Here is a 14,645-nt window from a genome sequence, read left to right on the forward strand (position 1 = left end):
ATGTGTTTATATGAATCTTGATTGTTTGTAAACGAGACATGATGTTTGAGCATTATCCAAGGGAATTTTTTTTTACTGTCGTGGAGATGGAAATAATTGTTATTTTAAAATTTTAATTAAAAACTATACTAAAAGGGAAAATAGTTCGATCATAATTTCTTGTGTTATGATAAATATGTTAAAAAAATTGTTACACAAAATATTAAATAAGGAAGGTATATATAATATCGTAAACCGCGAGAAAGTTAGTGTGATGGAGCGAAACGGAGGAAAAGTCTCTAAAATTATCTCTTTTCATTTGTATGTTTGAAATGTAAAAGATCAAGAATTCGTAAGGCTTATGGGCGTATGCCTTTGGTTTGGCTAAATTCTTACTCTTTGTTGATAAAACAGAAAACCATTCTTTTATAGCATCAAGGCCCATTAGCTCAGTTGGTTAGAGCGTCGTGCTAATAACGCGAAGGTCGCAGGTTCGAGACCTGCATGGGCCATTTTCTCTTTTTTCTCTTTTTTCTCTTTTTCCTCTTTTTCCTCTTTTTTCTCTTTTTTCTCTTTTTTCTCTCTTTTCTCTCTTTTCTCTTTTTTTCTCTCTTTTCTCTCTTTTCTCTTTTTTTCTCTCTTTTCTCTCTCATAACGTATGGTATATTAACGTGAGAAAACTGAAGTTTTGTTGATTAGTTCCTATTAGGACAAGCATGTTGGAGCCTTAGCTTGTCCCTTTTCTTTCTCCACCACTTGCAATTTCTTTCCAATAAACCTATCTTTTTACCAATGAAGACGAACTTAACTGATATTTTAAGAATCTCCATTGAAGATTTAGTTCAAGAAATAATTGAAGAAAATTATTATAGTTATAACAATTGTTCTCCTTTCTTTTTATATAGTGGACAAACCCATACTTCCTCATGTTCAAGAAATGTGGAAGTAGATTAATTAGTTCAGTAAATCTATTTACTTTCTTGTGCTTCAGATTATTTAATTAACTCTGTGATGTACAATCCTGATATACTAAATTGAACGGGATCCCAGTAGTAGCTAATTTTCTGTTGCAACGTAAATTCTAATAGGACCCGGTGGCACTAAACACTACTGCACAGCGGAATAAAATAAATGATCAACGAAACCAAAAATAAATGACACAATATTTAACGTGGTTCACCTAAAACGTTTAGGCTACGTCCACAAATCCGACACCAACTTCCACTAAAACATTTAGCAGGCATACAAAGAGAGACTTCCCCAATAATTTGGAGGTACAACAATTCCTGAGCTCTACCCAAAATAGTGGCGCACACAAAAGTGTTTCCCGAAAAATACCCGACTAGTATTCTACTCACTATTTTGTCACTCCCCTGTTAGGAAACATTCCTAAAGGAACTATATCTCTCTCCCTCTCAAACTCTTTCTTCTTGAGTTTTTTTTTGTTGTGTTATACAATGAAATGGAAGGGGGTATTTATAGTTTTGAGATAGGGACCAAAAGTGCAAATCTCACCTACCAAGAAGGATCAATTTGCAATATTCCCATCTCACCTACCACTCATTGCATCATTGCTTATCTCACTAAGGAGAGTTGCATCATTGCTTACCTCTCCCATACATCACCATAATTGTTGGAAAAACTAACAATTCTCCCCCTTCCAACTATATGGTGGATCCACTATCCCTGCAGCTTCTCTACAGAACTCAAACTTCCCTTTCGGTAAAGTCTTGGTCAACATGTCCGATCCATTTTCGTCTGTATGGATCTTTTCAAGCCGCAACATCCTCTTCTCCAACACATCCCTGATCCAATTATATCTCACATCAATATGTTTGGATCTGGAATGGAATGAGGCATTCTTCGCAAGGTGGATAGCACTTTGACTATCACAAAATAACTGATAACCGTCTTGCGAAAATCCAAGTTCAGTTAAGAACTTCTTCATCCATATCAATTCTTTGCAAGCCTCCGTTGCTGCGATGAATTCAGCTTCAGTAGTTGATAATGCAACACATTTTTGCAACTTTGATTGCCATGACACAGCTCCCCCTGAAAAGTTAATCAAGTATCCTGAAGTTGATTTTCTAGAATCAACATCTCCGGCCATATCTGCATCAGTATAGCCAACCAACACAGGGTTGTCTTCTCCAAAACATAAGCATAGTTTGGAGGTTCCTCGAAGATACCTGAGAATCCACTTAACAGCATCCCAATGTTCCTTTCCTGGATTAGAAAGAAATCTACTTACCACTCCTACAGCGTGAGCGATATCTGGCCGTGTACAAACCATGGCATACATCAAACTTCCTACTGCTGAAGCATATGGAATCCGCTCCATCTTTCTTCTCTCATCATCTGTTGACGGGCTTTGCTTGGTGCTCAATCTAAAGTGGTTAGCAAGAGGACAGCTAACTGCTTTAGTTTTCTCCATGTTGAACCGTTGAAGTACCTTCTCGATGTACTTCTCCTGAGACAACCATAACTTCTTGGCTTCTCGGTCTCGCATAATCCTCATCCCAAGGATCTGTTTTGCTGGCCCCAAGTCTTTCATGGCGAAGAACTTGCTTAGCTGTTCTTTTAAGCTATTAATTCTGGAAACATTCCGGCCAACAATCAACATATCATCCACATAGAGCAATAGGATGATGAAATCATCGTCAGAAAACTTCTGAGCGAACACACAATGGTCTGAAGTTGTCTTCTTGTAGCCGTGTTGCCCCATCACCGACTCGAACTTCTTGTACCACTGCCTTGGTGCCTGTTTTAAGCCATAGAGGCTTTTCCTCAATCTACAAACGCAGTCCTCTTTCCCCTTTTGCTGGAAACCGTCTGGTTGCTCCATGTATATCTCCTCTTCCAAATCACCATGTAGGAAGGCGGTTTTTACATCCATCTGCTCAACCTCCAGGTTGAGGCTTGCTGCTAATCCCAGCACCGTGCGTATTGAGGTCATTTTCACAACTGGTGAGAATATTTCATCAAAGTCAATGCCTTTCCTTTGATTGAAACCTTTGACGACCAATCTTGCTTTGAATCTCGGAAGGGAATTGTGTTCATCATGCTTCATCTTGAACACCCACTTATTCTTCAAAGCTCTCTTGCCTTTCGGCAACTTCACCAGCTCAAACGTCTTGTTCTCATGCAAGGATTTCATCTCGTCTTGCATGGCTTCTATCCACTTCTCCTTATGTTCATCATCAATAGCTTCTTCAAAGCTGTCGGGTTCTCCCCCGTCAGTGAGTAACACATACTCATGTGGAGAATATCTGGTAGACTGTTGCACAACTCTTCCAGATCTTGTGTGATAAGGAGGGTTATTGAGGATTGGTGGTTGAGGTTGATCCTCCTCGTCTGCATCATCATCACCATTGTCCTCGTTACCTTCAGTATCTGCTGGTTCATCTTCATTAGGAAGATCAGGGGCTTCAGGTTGATTATCCTGAACATCATCTCCAACTTGTCTCGGCACCACTGTTGGAGGCAACTCAAACTCAGCAGAATCATCAGTGGACTTCTCTACTTTGTCAATGTCTTCAATTGTTTGGTCCTCAACGAACACGACATCTCGACTCCTGACGAGCTTCTTCTGCACCGGATCATAGAACTTATAGCCAAGCATGTCTTGACCATAGCCGATGAATACACACTCCCTTGTCTTGACATCAAGTTTGCTCCTTTCATCTTTCGGAACATGGACATAGGCTTTGCAGCCAAATACCCGTAATTGATCATAAGAGATATCTCTTCCTGACCAAATCTTTTCTGGAGCCTCGTACTGAAGAGGGACACAGGGTGAATGGTTCAGCACATAGGCTGCTGTAACTAGAGCTTCACCCCAGAAAGCCTTTGGTAACTTTGAATGAGAGAGTAAACATCTGGTTCTCTCGATCAAAGTTCTGTTCATCCTCTCAGCCAAGCCATTCAACTGGGGAGTTTTAGGAGGTGTGAACTGATGTCGAATACCATGCTCTTTACAGTAAGCATCAAATTGACCCTGGTATTCACCGCCATTGTCTGTCCGGATGCACTTCAACTTCTTACCAGTCTCTCTTTCCACCAAGGTCAGAAACTGTTTGAAAACTTGAAACACTTGATCCTTGGTCTTCAGCGTGTATACCCATGTCTTTCGTGAATGATCATCAATAAAGGTCACGAAATATCGGGCACCACCGAGGGACTTCTTGAAAGGCCCACATACATCTGAGTGTACCAGATCCAACACATTTTGCCTTCTGGAAGGAGGGAATCTTTTGAACGAAACTCTGTTTTGTTTCCCAGCTAAACAGTCAGCACACTTCTTCAACTGGATCTGGTTTAGACCTGGTAAGGCGTTCTTCTTTACCAAACGCGCCATTGACTTCTCACTCATGTGGCCAAGACGTCTATGCCACAACTTGATATTGCTATCATTCTCCGCAACATTTATAACTTGTTGGGAGATGCTCGCCTGGGTCACGTACAACTTTGACTGCTTCGTGCCCCGCGCCACCACCAATGAGCCCTTCGTGAGCTTCCATTGGCCATTATGGAAGGTATTGCAGTAACCTTCCTCATCGAGCTTGTCTACGGAGATCAGATTCAGGCGCATATCTGGAACATGCCTGACATCTCTTAAAAGTAGCTTCATCCCATTCATGGTCTCTAGGCAAACATCACCTTTGCCTACAACTGTTGAGAAATTGGCATTTCCCATCTTTACACGACCAAAGTCTCCAGGTGTGTAAGATGAGAAGAGTTCTCTCCGTGGCGTCGCATGAATGGTAGCCCCACTATCAATCACCCAGGTCATCTCTTGGGTTGTCAGATTGATAATGTCGTCATCGTAGACAACGTTGAACTCACCAAAGGAGTTCGTTTCATCATCACTGCTTTCTTCGGGCTTCACCTTTTTGCCTTTGTTCTTCTTCTGGTCATTCTGGAACTGTCGGCAAAATCTTTTGATATGCCCCTTCTTTTTGCAGTAATGGCACTCAACATTTGCAAATTTGTTGGATTTACCTCTGCTCTTATCTCTGTTACTCTGGCTCTTATTTTGACTTCTCCCCCTGGTCGTAACAGCCAACACCTCTGACTGTGAAGAAGATGTTCCTTGTGATCGGCGTCTCATTTCTTCATTCAGAATGCCACTCTTGACTGTCTCCATGTTTACCACACCGTTGGGTGCAGAATTGGTGATTGAAACCTTCAAGGTTTCCCATGACTCTGGGAGTGTTGCCAGCACCATAAGAGCAAGTACCTCGTCATCGAACTTTATGCCCATTCCCGACAACTGGTCGACAATCCCTTGTATTTCATTAAGGTGATCTGCCACAGTTGTCCCTTCTACATATTTTACTTGCATTAATTTTGTCAAGTAAAATAATTTGTTGTTACCTGTTTTAGAGGCATACAACTCTTCGAGCTTGTCCCATAACGACCTTGCATGTGTCACACCAGAAATGTGGTTGTACACATTGTCTTCAACAAATTGCCGTATGTAGCCGCACACTTGGTTGTGCTCAAATTCCCAGTCCTCGTCTGACTTATCTTCAGGTTTCTGAGAACTGAACACCGGCAGGTGCATCTTTGTCACGAACAGGAGATCCTTCATCTTGTTTCTCCATAAGTGATAATTTGTGCCATTCAGGTTGACCATCTTGCTTGTCCTCGCCTCCATTTAGATCAGAATTTGACAGACTTCTGCAATCTAAAAAAAATTCCGACGGTGAATAGTAACCGTGGATATGAATAGTGCCCGTATGGATGAATAGTCTCGTACGTATGAATAGTACTCTAACCAAAACTCTGATGCCACTTGATAGGACCCGGTGGTACTAAACACTACTGCACAACGGAATAAAATAAATGATCAACGAAACCAAAAATAAATGACACAATATTTAACGTGGTTCACCTAAAACGTTTAGGCTACGTCCACAAATCCGACACCAACTTCCACTAAAACATTTAGCAGGCATACAAAGAGAGACTTCCCCAATAATTTGGAGGTACAACAATTCCTGAGCTCTACCCAAAATAGTGGCGCACACAAAAGTGTTTCCCGAAAAATACCCGACTAGTATTCTACTCACTATTTTGTCACTCCCCTGTTAGGAAACATTCCTAAAGGAACTATATCTCTCTCCCTCTCAAACTCTTTCTTCTTGAGTTTTTTTTGTTGTGTTATACAATGAAATGGAAGGGGGTATTTATAGTTTTGAGATAAGGACCAAAAGTGCAAATCTCACCTACCAAGAAGGATCAATTTGCAATACTACCATCTCACCTACCACTCATTGCATCATTGCTTATCTCACTAAGGAGAGTTGCATCATTGCTTACCTCTCCCATACATCACCATAATTGTTGGAAAAACTAACAAATTCTTGATATTAATTTATTTGAGTGAAATATACGTATACTTGTAGCTATTGAGCACATAAACTAGCTAGCACGATATGGGAAACACAAATCTGTTGACCATACGCATATGATTGTTATATAGCAAAGCTCACGATGAAGGTGCTATCATAATGAGTCGATTGAAAGTAGTTTGTCATAAAGAACGTAACGATAATATACTGACGAAAATAAAAATATAAAAGGTTAGTAATTTACTATCTTTCAAACATAAAATAATGATATACAGACATGGACAAACAACTTTATTTTTTAATTGAATTTTGCACGGCAAACTTCCTCACACTATTCCTCATAGGTTGCATGGGAAATCATCAACGTATAATTTATCATGAAATAGTAAGGCGGAGTACTCACCAAGCGTCCGATTCATACCTAGACATCTCGGATCTTAATCAAACTTTGCACACAAGTTCAATTTAGCTACACAAATCTATCCATAGCCCTGGAACACTAATCGGAGTCCGATAATATCAAAGTTAACTATTGGTCAAATTTATAAACTCCAAAATCCTTCTAATGCCAACTTTCGATAAATGGTACCAAATCCACCTAGGAACCTCCAAAACAAATCCTAACATACGCCCAAGTTCAAAATATCATACAAACCTATAGGAACCTTCAAATCCTGATTTCGAGGTTGTTTGCCCAAAAGTCAAACCTTGGTCAACTCTTACAATCTTAAGGTTTCCAAATTGAGACTAAGTATTCCAACTCACTCTCGAACCTCATGAAAACCAAACCACCCATACCCGAATGCCATATAACATCAAACCCACATACGAAAAGTTTCAAATAGGGAAACATGGGTTCTAATACTCAAAACGATCAATTATGTCATTATGTTCTTTACCTATTAAACAAACACTCACCCTCCAACGGGTTAGAAACATACCTGAAGTGCTGAAATGGTGTAGATATCTGCTCCGCATATCTGACTCTCTCTCCTAAGTAGCCTCCTTGTTCGGTTGTCCTTTCCAAACACCTTCACCGACGCAATCGCCTTTGACCTCAACTTCTGAACCTATCTGTCCAAGATAGCTACTGGCTCTTCTTCATAGGCCCAATTCTTATCTAGGTGCACTATGCTGAAGTCCAAAACATGCAACTTATCTTCATTATACCTCTGATGCATAAAAACATAAAATACCGGATAGACTCTTGAATGACTAGGAGACAAAGTAAGCCTTAAGCAACCTCACCAACTCTCTCCAGTACCTCAAATAGACCAATAAATTAACCTCGAAATTAACTTGCCTTTCTTCCTAAATCTCATCACACCCTTCATGGATAAACTTTCAAAAGTACATTCACAGCCTCCATAAATGCCACATCACGAACCTTCTTCTCTGCATAACTCTTCTGCCGACTTTGAGCTGTCCGAAGTCATTCTTTAATCAACTTTACCTTTTCCAACGTATCACGAACTAAGTCAGTACATAACAATCTAGCCTCACAGTCTTAAATCAACTAATAGGAGAACGACACTGTCTACCATATAAAGCCTCATATAGAGCCATCTAAATGCTGGATTGATAACTATTATTGTAAGAAAATTCTACCAAAGGTAAGAATCAATCTCAATGACCCCCAAAATAAATCACGCAAGCCTGCAACATATCCTCAAGAATCTCAATAGTCCACTCGAATGGACCATTCGTTTGTGGGTGAAAATGTATACTATGTTCGACCTGTGTACCTAAATACCACTGTACTACTCTAAAAGTGAGATGTGAACTGAGTGCCACAGTTTAGAATGATAGAAATAGGAACATCAAGCAAACTATCCACCTGTCAAATGTAAATTTGGGCCGACCTCTCTGAGTATAAGTAATCAATATTGGTATAAAGTGGGGGGACGTAGTCAACATATCCACAATGAGCCAAATAAAATCAAACTTCCTCAAGAAATGTGGTAATCCTACTACAAAGTAAATTACGGTACGCTCTCACATCCACTCTGGTATAACTATCTTCTGAGTCAAACCACCCGGTTTCTGATGTTCGTACTTAACTTGCTGGCAACTCAAGCACTGTAAAACATGCCCAACAATGTGCTTCTTCATCCTCCGCCACTAATAATGTTGATTCAAGGCGTGATACATCTTCATAGCACCTGTATGAATATAATACTGCGAACTATGAGCCTCCTGAAGTATCAACTCCCTCAAGCCATCAACATTTGGAACACAAATCCGACCTTGAAGCCGCATAACACCATCATCTACAATAACCACCTTAAGTACTAACAAATAGGGATCATCATACTAGAGAGCCTTAATGTGACGACTAGCGCAACAACACAAGCGAGAACTCTACTAGACTTAGAAATATCCAATCCCACAAATTTATTAGCCAAGAACTGAACATCCATAGCCAAAGTCTCCCCTCAGCTAAAATCCATGCCAAACTCTTCTTGATGTTATTTATGCTTCCTACCTTGCTTGGTACTATTTTATATGTGCTTGGTAAGGAAGAGTGGATTGCACGAAGGGTGTTTCTAGGCTTTTGAGGAAGAGTGACTTATGCATGAATGGTGTTTTCGTGCTTCTTTACATTATTATTACACGAATGGTGTTTTCGTGTTTGGTGAGGAATAATATATATATATATATATATATAGAGAGAGAGAGAGAGAGAGAGAGAGAAAGAAAGAAAGAGAAAGAGATAGATAGAGAGAGCAAAGGTGAGAGGTGAATGGATGAAGGGTGTTGTCGTGCTATTATATCTTTTACTCATTCCTTTTATTATGCGGAGTAGATTCTGCTATGTTGTTTCATAGAGATCATCTAATCCTCTTGGATTTGAGTTGTTGAGAAAGTTTTAGTTTTATTATTTGAGAAACATGGTTGTTATTTCTTTTAGTTGATCACTTTACTATTCCTCATATTTCCTCTTGTTATTTCTCTTATATGTTAACTACATAGGTTTATATAGTGGGTGTCTAGGATTAGCCTTGTCACTACCTAATCGGAGTTAGGCTCGAAACTTACTAAGCACATTGGATCAGTTGTACTTATACTACACTTTTATACTTCTTGTGTAAATTCAGGCATTGGTACCATCAGAGTCCCGAAGGGTGCTTAGCTTGGATACTTGGAAGACTCGATGTAGTGTTACATATCCGTTTAGAGCTTATGCACGTAGTGACACCAATCTTTGGAAGTTGTGTAGACGGTTGTGATGATTTTAGGCTTATTATATTGACCTAGGAGCGTTCACTCTTTATTTATGATATTATGATATTAAATGTTATGTTTTGCTTCTATTATTATTGTTAAGTGTTGCCTTACCTAGCAAATGATATTAGGCACCATCACAACTTATTGGTTGAGATTTTGGGTCATGATAGATAACCACTGATCTGACCCTTCCTGGAGTGTGTTGCAAGGACCACAGGTTGAAGGGGCATTATATAGCAATTGTCCTGAATGAGCACCATGACAGAATGAGGTGTCGCGGGATATCTGGAGTGCTGGCTGAACTGGTCTAGCATGATATCCTCTATCATAATATCTCTTTCCTCCAGATGAGACACCATTGAATCCTCCAGTATTACGAGGCTTTTTGACCTTGCGCTCCTCCCTGCCCTACATATGGATGCGCTTCAATATCCTAGCAATCTCCAAAATCTGATGAAATATGGTCTTTGTTTCAACCTCACACACCATCCCAATCTTGATGCTAAAGTGAAGACCCTCAATGAACCTCCACACCTTCTTCTTCTCAATGAAAATCAAAAAGTTGCATAATGTGTTAACTCTGTGAACCTCATCTCATACTAGGTCAATTATATGCTATCATTAACCAAATGCTCAAACTATCTATGGAGATCATCTCTCCTATTAGGTGGGATAAACATCCCCACGAAGAAATGAAAAAATTGAACTCGTGATAGAGAGAGTGACCCTGTTAGCCTGTCCTGCTCGTACATTTGCCACCATTTCTTGGCTGGCCCTCTCAGCTTAAAAGTAGTGAAATCAAGTCCATTAGACTTCACAAATCCCAAATCATGTAAAATATTGTGACTCATACCCAAGAAATCATGGGCATCCTCTGAAGGACCACCCTCAAAGTGTGGGGGCTGCAATTTCTGAAACCTATCCATCCTCTTCTTCTCATCTACTGACATAATGGGCCTATCATCGGGCCATGTTGTAGTAGTAGGCTAAGTTACACTTGCTGGTAGAACTCCTGGAGTTTGAAATCCATGAACCATCTGCTTTGGAATGTGGGTAGCAGGGATATAAGCTCCTGCCCCAGATAGGAAGTAACCAGTGCCATAGGAAGTACACTCGCCTGTGCCATGCTCTCAGTTAATACAACCGTACAAACCAAAGTGTCCTAAAGCATTAGGGTATCAATAAACCTCTCGGGGACCTGAGCTGGTCCTACCGGCTCATCTTGAACTAGAATCTGCTCACCATCTAGAGCTATCTGTGGCTCAACTGATGTCGCTCTAGCCTCTAGCACGAGCATGAGTAAATACAGGTGCTGCCACACGTGCTCTATTCTAGGCTCTAGCCCTGCCCTTTACCCCGACCTCTGGTTGCATAGAAAATTCTTTGGTTGAAAAAATTATCACAACTCAAATTTCACTAAATCATGATAGCACCTAATCTAACTCGCTAGGTAATACAATATATAACACAGCTCGAACTGAAGATTATCAAATCAATAATAAAATAAGAATGCAGAAATTAATACAACTATCACAAAAAGTAGTAATACAAGTCATGATCAACTAAGATTAGGATCACAATGCTAATATGAAGAAAATACATCATTTGTTTGGAATATGCATAAACATAATTACAAGTCCTAAGATAAAATGATAGCTTGCAACTGGAACGCTAGTACATCTTCAATGCCATCCTTCGACTTCCACAATAGCTCAGCCCCAAAATCTGCATAAAGGTGCAAAAGTATAGTATGAGTACAACCGACCTGATATACTCAGTAAGTATCAAGATTAACCTCAACAAATAGTGACGAGGTTTAGTAAAAAAATACTCATTTTATATAATTTGTGCAACTCAAAAGTACATAAATAACAGAAAAATAGACAAGGAACATCTAATATTAATAATAAAGTGTACAATCAAAGAATAGAATAGCATACTTTTCCAAATAACCAAGTCAAAAGTATATACAAATACACATAATTCGCCCATAAAGGAGATAAGCACCAAGTATCATTAACTCGACTACTTTTACATGAATGTAGTGTGTCAATGAATGATAAAGACCCAATTTTACGTTAATTCTCAAATAACATTTATATGAATGCTCCTACATGTGTTTAAAATTTCTATGCATGATGTAGACTCATCATAATATATGACATTCTGAAACTCTCTGTCAACCACCAACAAGACACATGCATATATAAAATGATGAATATGCATATGTTGATGATATGTTTGAATGCTTCTACATTAGTCTCGGATGTCAATGTATGCTCAAGACTCAACCATAACCAATATCCAGTAAATCCCATGTGCTCTAACATGATCAAACACATCCCACATACTCCAACACAACACGTGTATCACTGGCACTCACGGGGCCTAATGTTACATGGGTAATCACCTGACTCCAGAGGGACGGATCCATATTCAAGCACCAAAACAGAAATCAATCGTATAATAACTTATCAATCACAATAACCGCATGGCATAAACCATTATATATTATAATATTAATATCACATTAATCGTGTAGCATAAACTATCATGCCATAATTATCTCAACTACACAGATAACTCACGTGTTATAATCGCAGTCCATATAAGAGAACCATATGCAAAGATATAATGCATATGAATAAGCGATAACCAAGTATAATACACATGGACAGAAAAATAACCATGCAGGGATGTATATATGTGTACACGGGATGATCTCTATGCATATGTATAATGTATGACTACAACTCTTATATATAATCCATCATGTCCAAATAAAGAATCAAAATTTTAAACATGATCTCTAACATGAATAAGAAATCTCAAATAGTCATAAAATCAATTAAAGATATCACAAGTAGAGCATGTACCAAAATAAAGCATAACAAAGCCTAAAATGCACCTAGAGTATGATATAACCTTGATGCATGCATATGAGCTCATCAACTCACATATACATTATTCCAAACACGTAGAATATAGCAAATAATTTTATTTTAAAAAAATATTCTCTTAAATTAAGGTTAAGCAAGATACTTATATTCTCCAAGTTAGTCTTCAACCCTAAATCATGCCTTTTCCCTTGTTCTTGACCTCCAATTACCCAAAACCTAGCCAAATATTATTTGTAATGTTAAATAATAATAATAAAAGAAGCAACCCCAATTAATAAAGCTTCAATCTTTGAAGAAATCCCAAAACATCAAGGGATTATTCCACAAATAGCCGGTCAGATTCGATGTTTATTTTTTCTAGCCGGTATACATAGATTATGCATTTATTATATATAATTATACATATATTATACATCTTCCGACTATTTTTAATTTGAGAGATTAAATGGGCGGCTATTTGGGTTAATTCTTCAAAAATCAACCTGGGTTTACATCGTCAAAACCCAAATCCAAGGCCGAATCCACTTGATTCATAACACCACGAGTCTAAATATGTGACTAGTTTTTAAATCTAAGTCCAAATCGATATTCAAATCTCAAAATACATTATCCTAAGTTTTAAGTCAAAACTCATTTTCTACTTTTTAAACCTTAATTTATGTGATAATTCATGGGTATTCATGATATATAATCAAAACCAAGTTATAAACACTTATGTTTATGATTTAGGTGAAATTTCAAAATCACCTTGATCCGCTCTCCAAAACTCAAAAACAGTAAAAATAAGCTCAGTCACGAAATCTGGATATAGAATACCCCTAACACCAAAATCCTTCTTCGTGATCGCGATCACAACTACCACCCACATGATCGTGATGTATAAAAATAACTCAGTCCAGATTCCGTATACGTGATTGCGTCTGCCCCTCATGCGGCCATGATGTTCAACCAGCACCTCTTACGCGATCGTAGACCATACCAACACGGTCACGATTCACTTTACCTCTCCTGACCTAGTTCCTCTACGCAATCGTGATACTCATACACGTGATTGTGATGCACACCCCCAACACCCATTTACTCTTTGCAATCGTGAGACATAGCTCTGCGATCGCGATGCACTGTTATGCCCCAGAAAACTAACATGCAGCTCAATCTAAAATGCTCCAAAATCATCAAAACTCACTCGAGCCCCCTAGGACCTCCCTAAATTGCCTTTGTGTATACTCTACAAACTTATCTAAGAGTATAAAATACAAACAACAATATCAACATAACCTAATATGAGAAATATCAAGATATGGTAGAGAGTAAAACTAGATTTGAAGTTCTCACTGCACTAGTGTTGCTTGAGGCATTATGTAAAGTAATGGTAATAATTTTTTAGAAGGTCCATATAAACCACAAATTTCTTTAATGATTTTAGAAATAAAAATTCAGTATGCCGTTCATCAAATTTATAACCAGTAATATATTTTTTCATTACCATCTGTTATTTATTCAATAACACTATGACTTATGTCATAAATGATAGAGAACGAGTTTATAAGGTTAGGTCACGCAGGATTGTCATGCTTCTAGGCTGGCGAGCTTCTGAAGAAGGGTGCACATGTCGATCACCTTAGGCGAATCCCACATCGGAATGGGAGAGGAAACTAAAGAACTTTATAAGGCATGACACAAGTTCACATGGTAAGCGTGCTTTTAGGCTAGGGTGGCGTACCCCAAAAGAAAAATCCGTGCGGGCCTAAGCCTAGAGAGACAATACATGCCATGGGCGTGGTTTATAACAAATATGATATCAAAGTCGAATCTCCCTCAATACGATGGTGAGGCAAACCTCAACGACCAACTAAATTTAGGTGGATCCCACATCTTTGAGAAGGCGGTGGGGAAAACCTCAGTGAGGACGCTGAGTCCCAAGGAGGGGTGAATGTGATGCATATGACGGAGGGTGAGCTGATGAGAGCGGGTCAAGCAGGACTGACAAGCTTCTAGGTTGGCAAACTTTTGAAGAAGGGGTGTGAAGAACTTTATAAGGCATGACACAATCACATGATACACGTGCTTTTGGGGCTCGAGGTGACATAGCTCGAAAGATAAATCCGTGCAAACCTAGGTCTAAAGCGAACAATAAATGCCATGAGATTGTTTCATGACAAGTAATTCACATAGTATTTTG

At 38.9% G+C, this 14,645-nt stretch overlaps 1 non-coding gene across 1 annotated transcript; it reads left to right on the forward strand.

The window, feature by feature from the left end:
* Positions 1-417: 417 nt before the first annotated feature.
* On the forward strand, positions 418-491 carry TRNAI-AAU (transfer RNA isoleucine (anticodon AAU)). The gene has a single exon. It is a non-coding gene; the product is annotated as a tRNA-Ile (tRNA).
* Positions 492-14,645: the final 14,154 nt, after the last annotated feature.

The sequence above is a fragment of the Nicotiana sylvestris genome, chromosome 4 (assembly GCF_000393655.2).
Source record: "Nicotiana sylvestris chromosome 4, ASM39365v2, whole genome shotgun sequence".
NCBI lineage: Eukaryota > Viridiplantae > Streptophyta > Magnoliopsida > Solanales > Solanaceae > Nicotiana > Nicotiana sylvestris.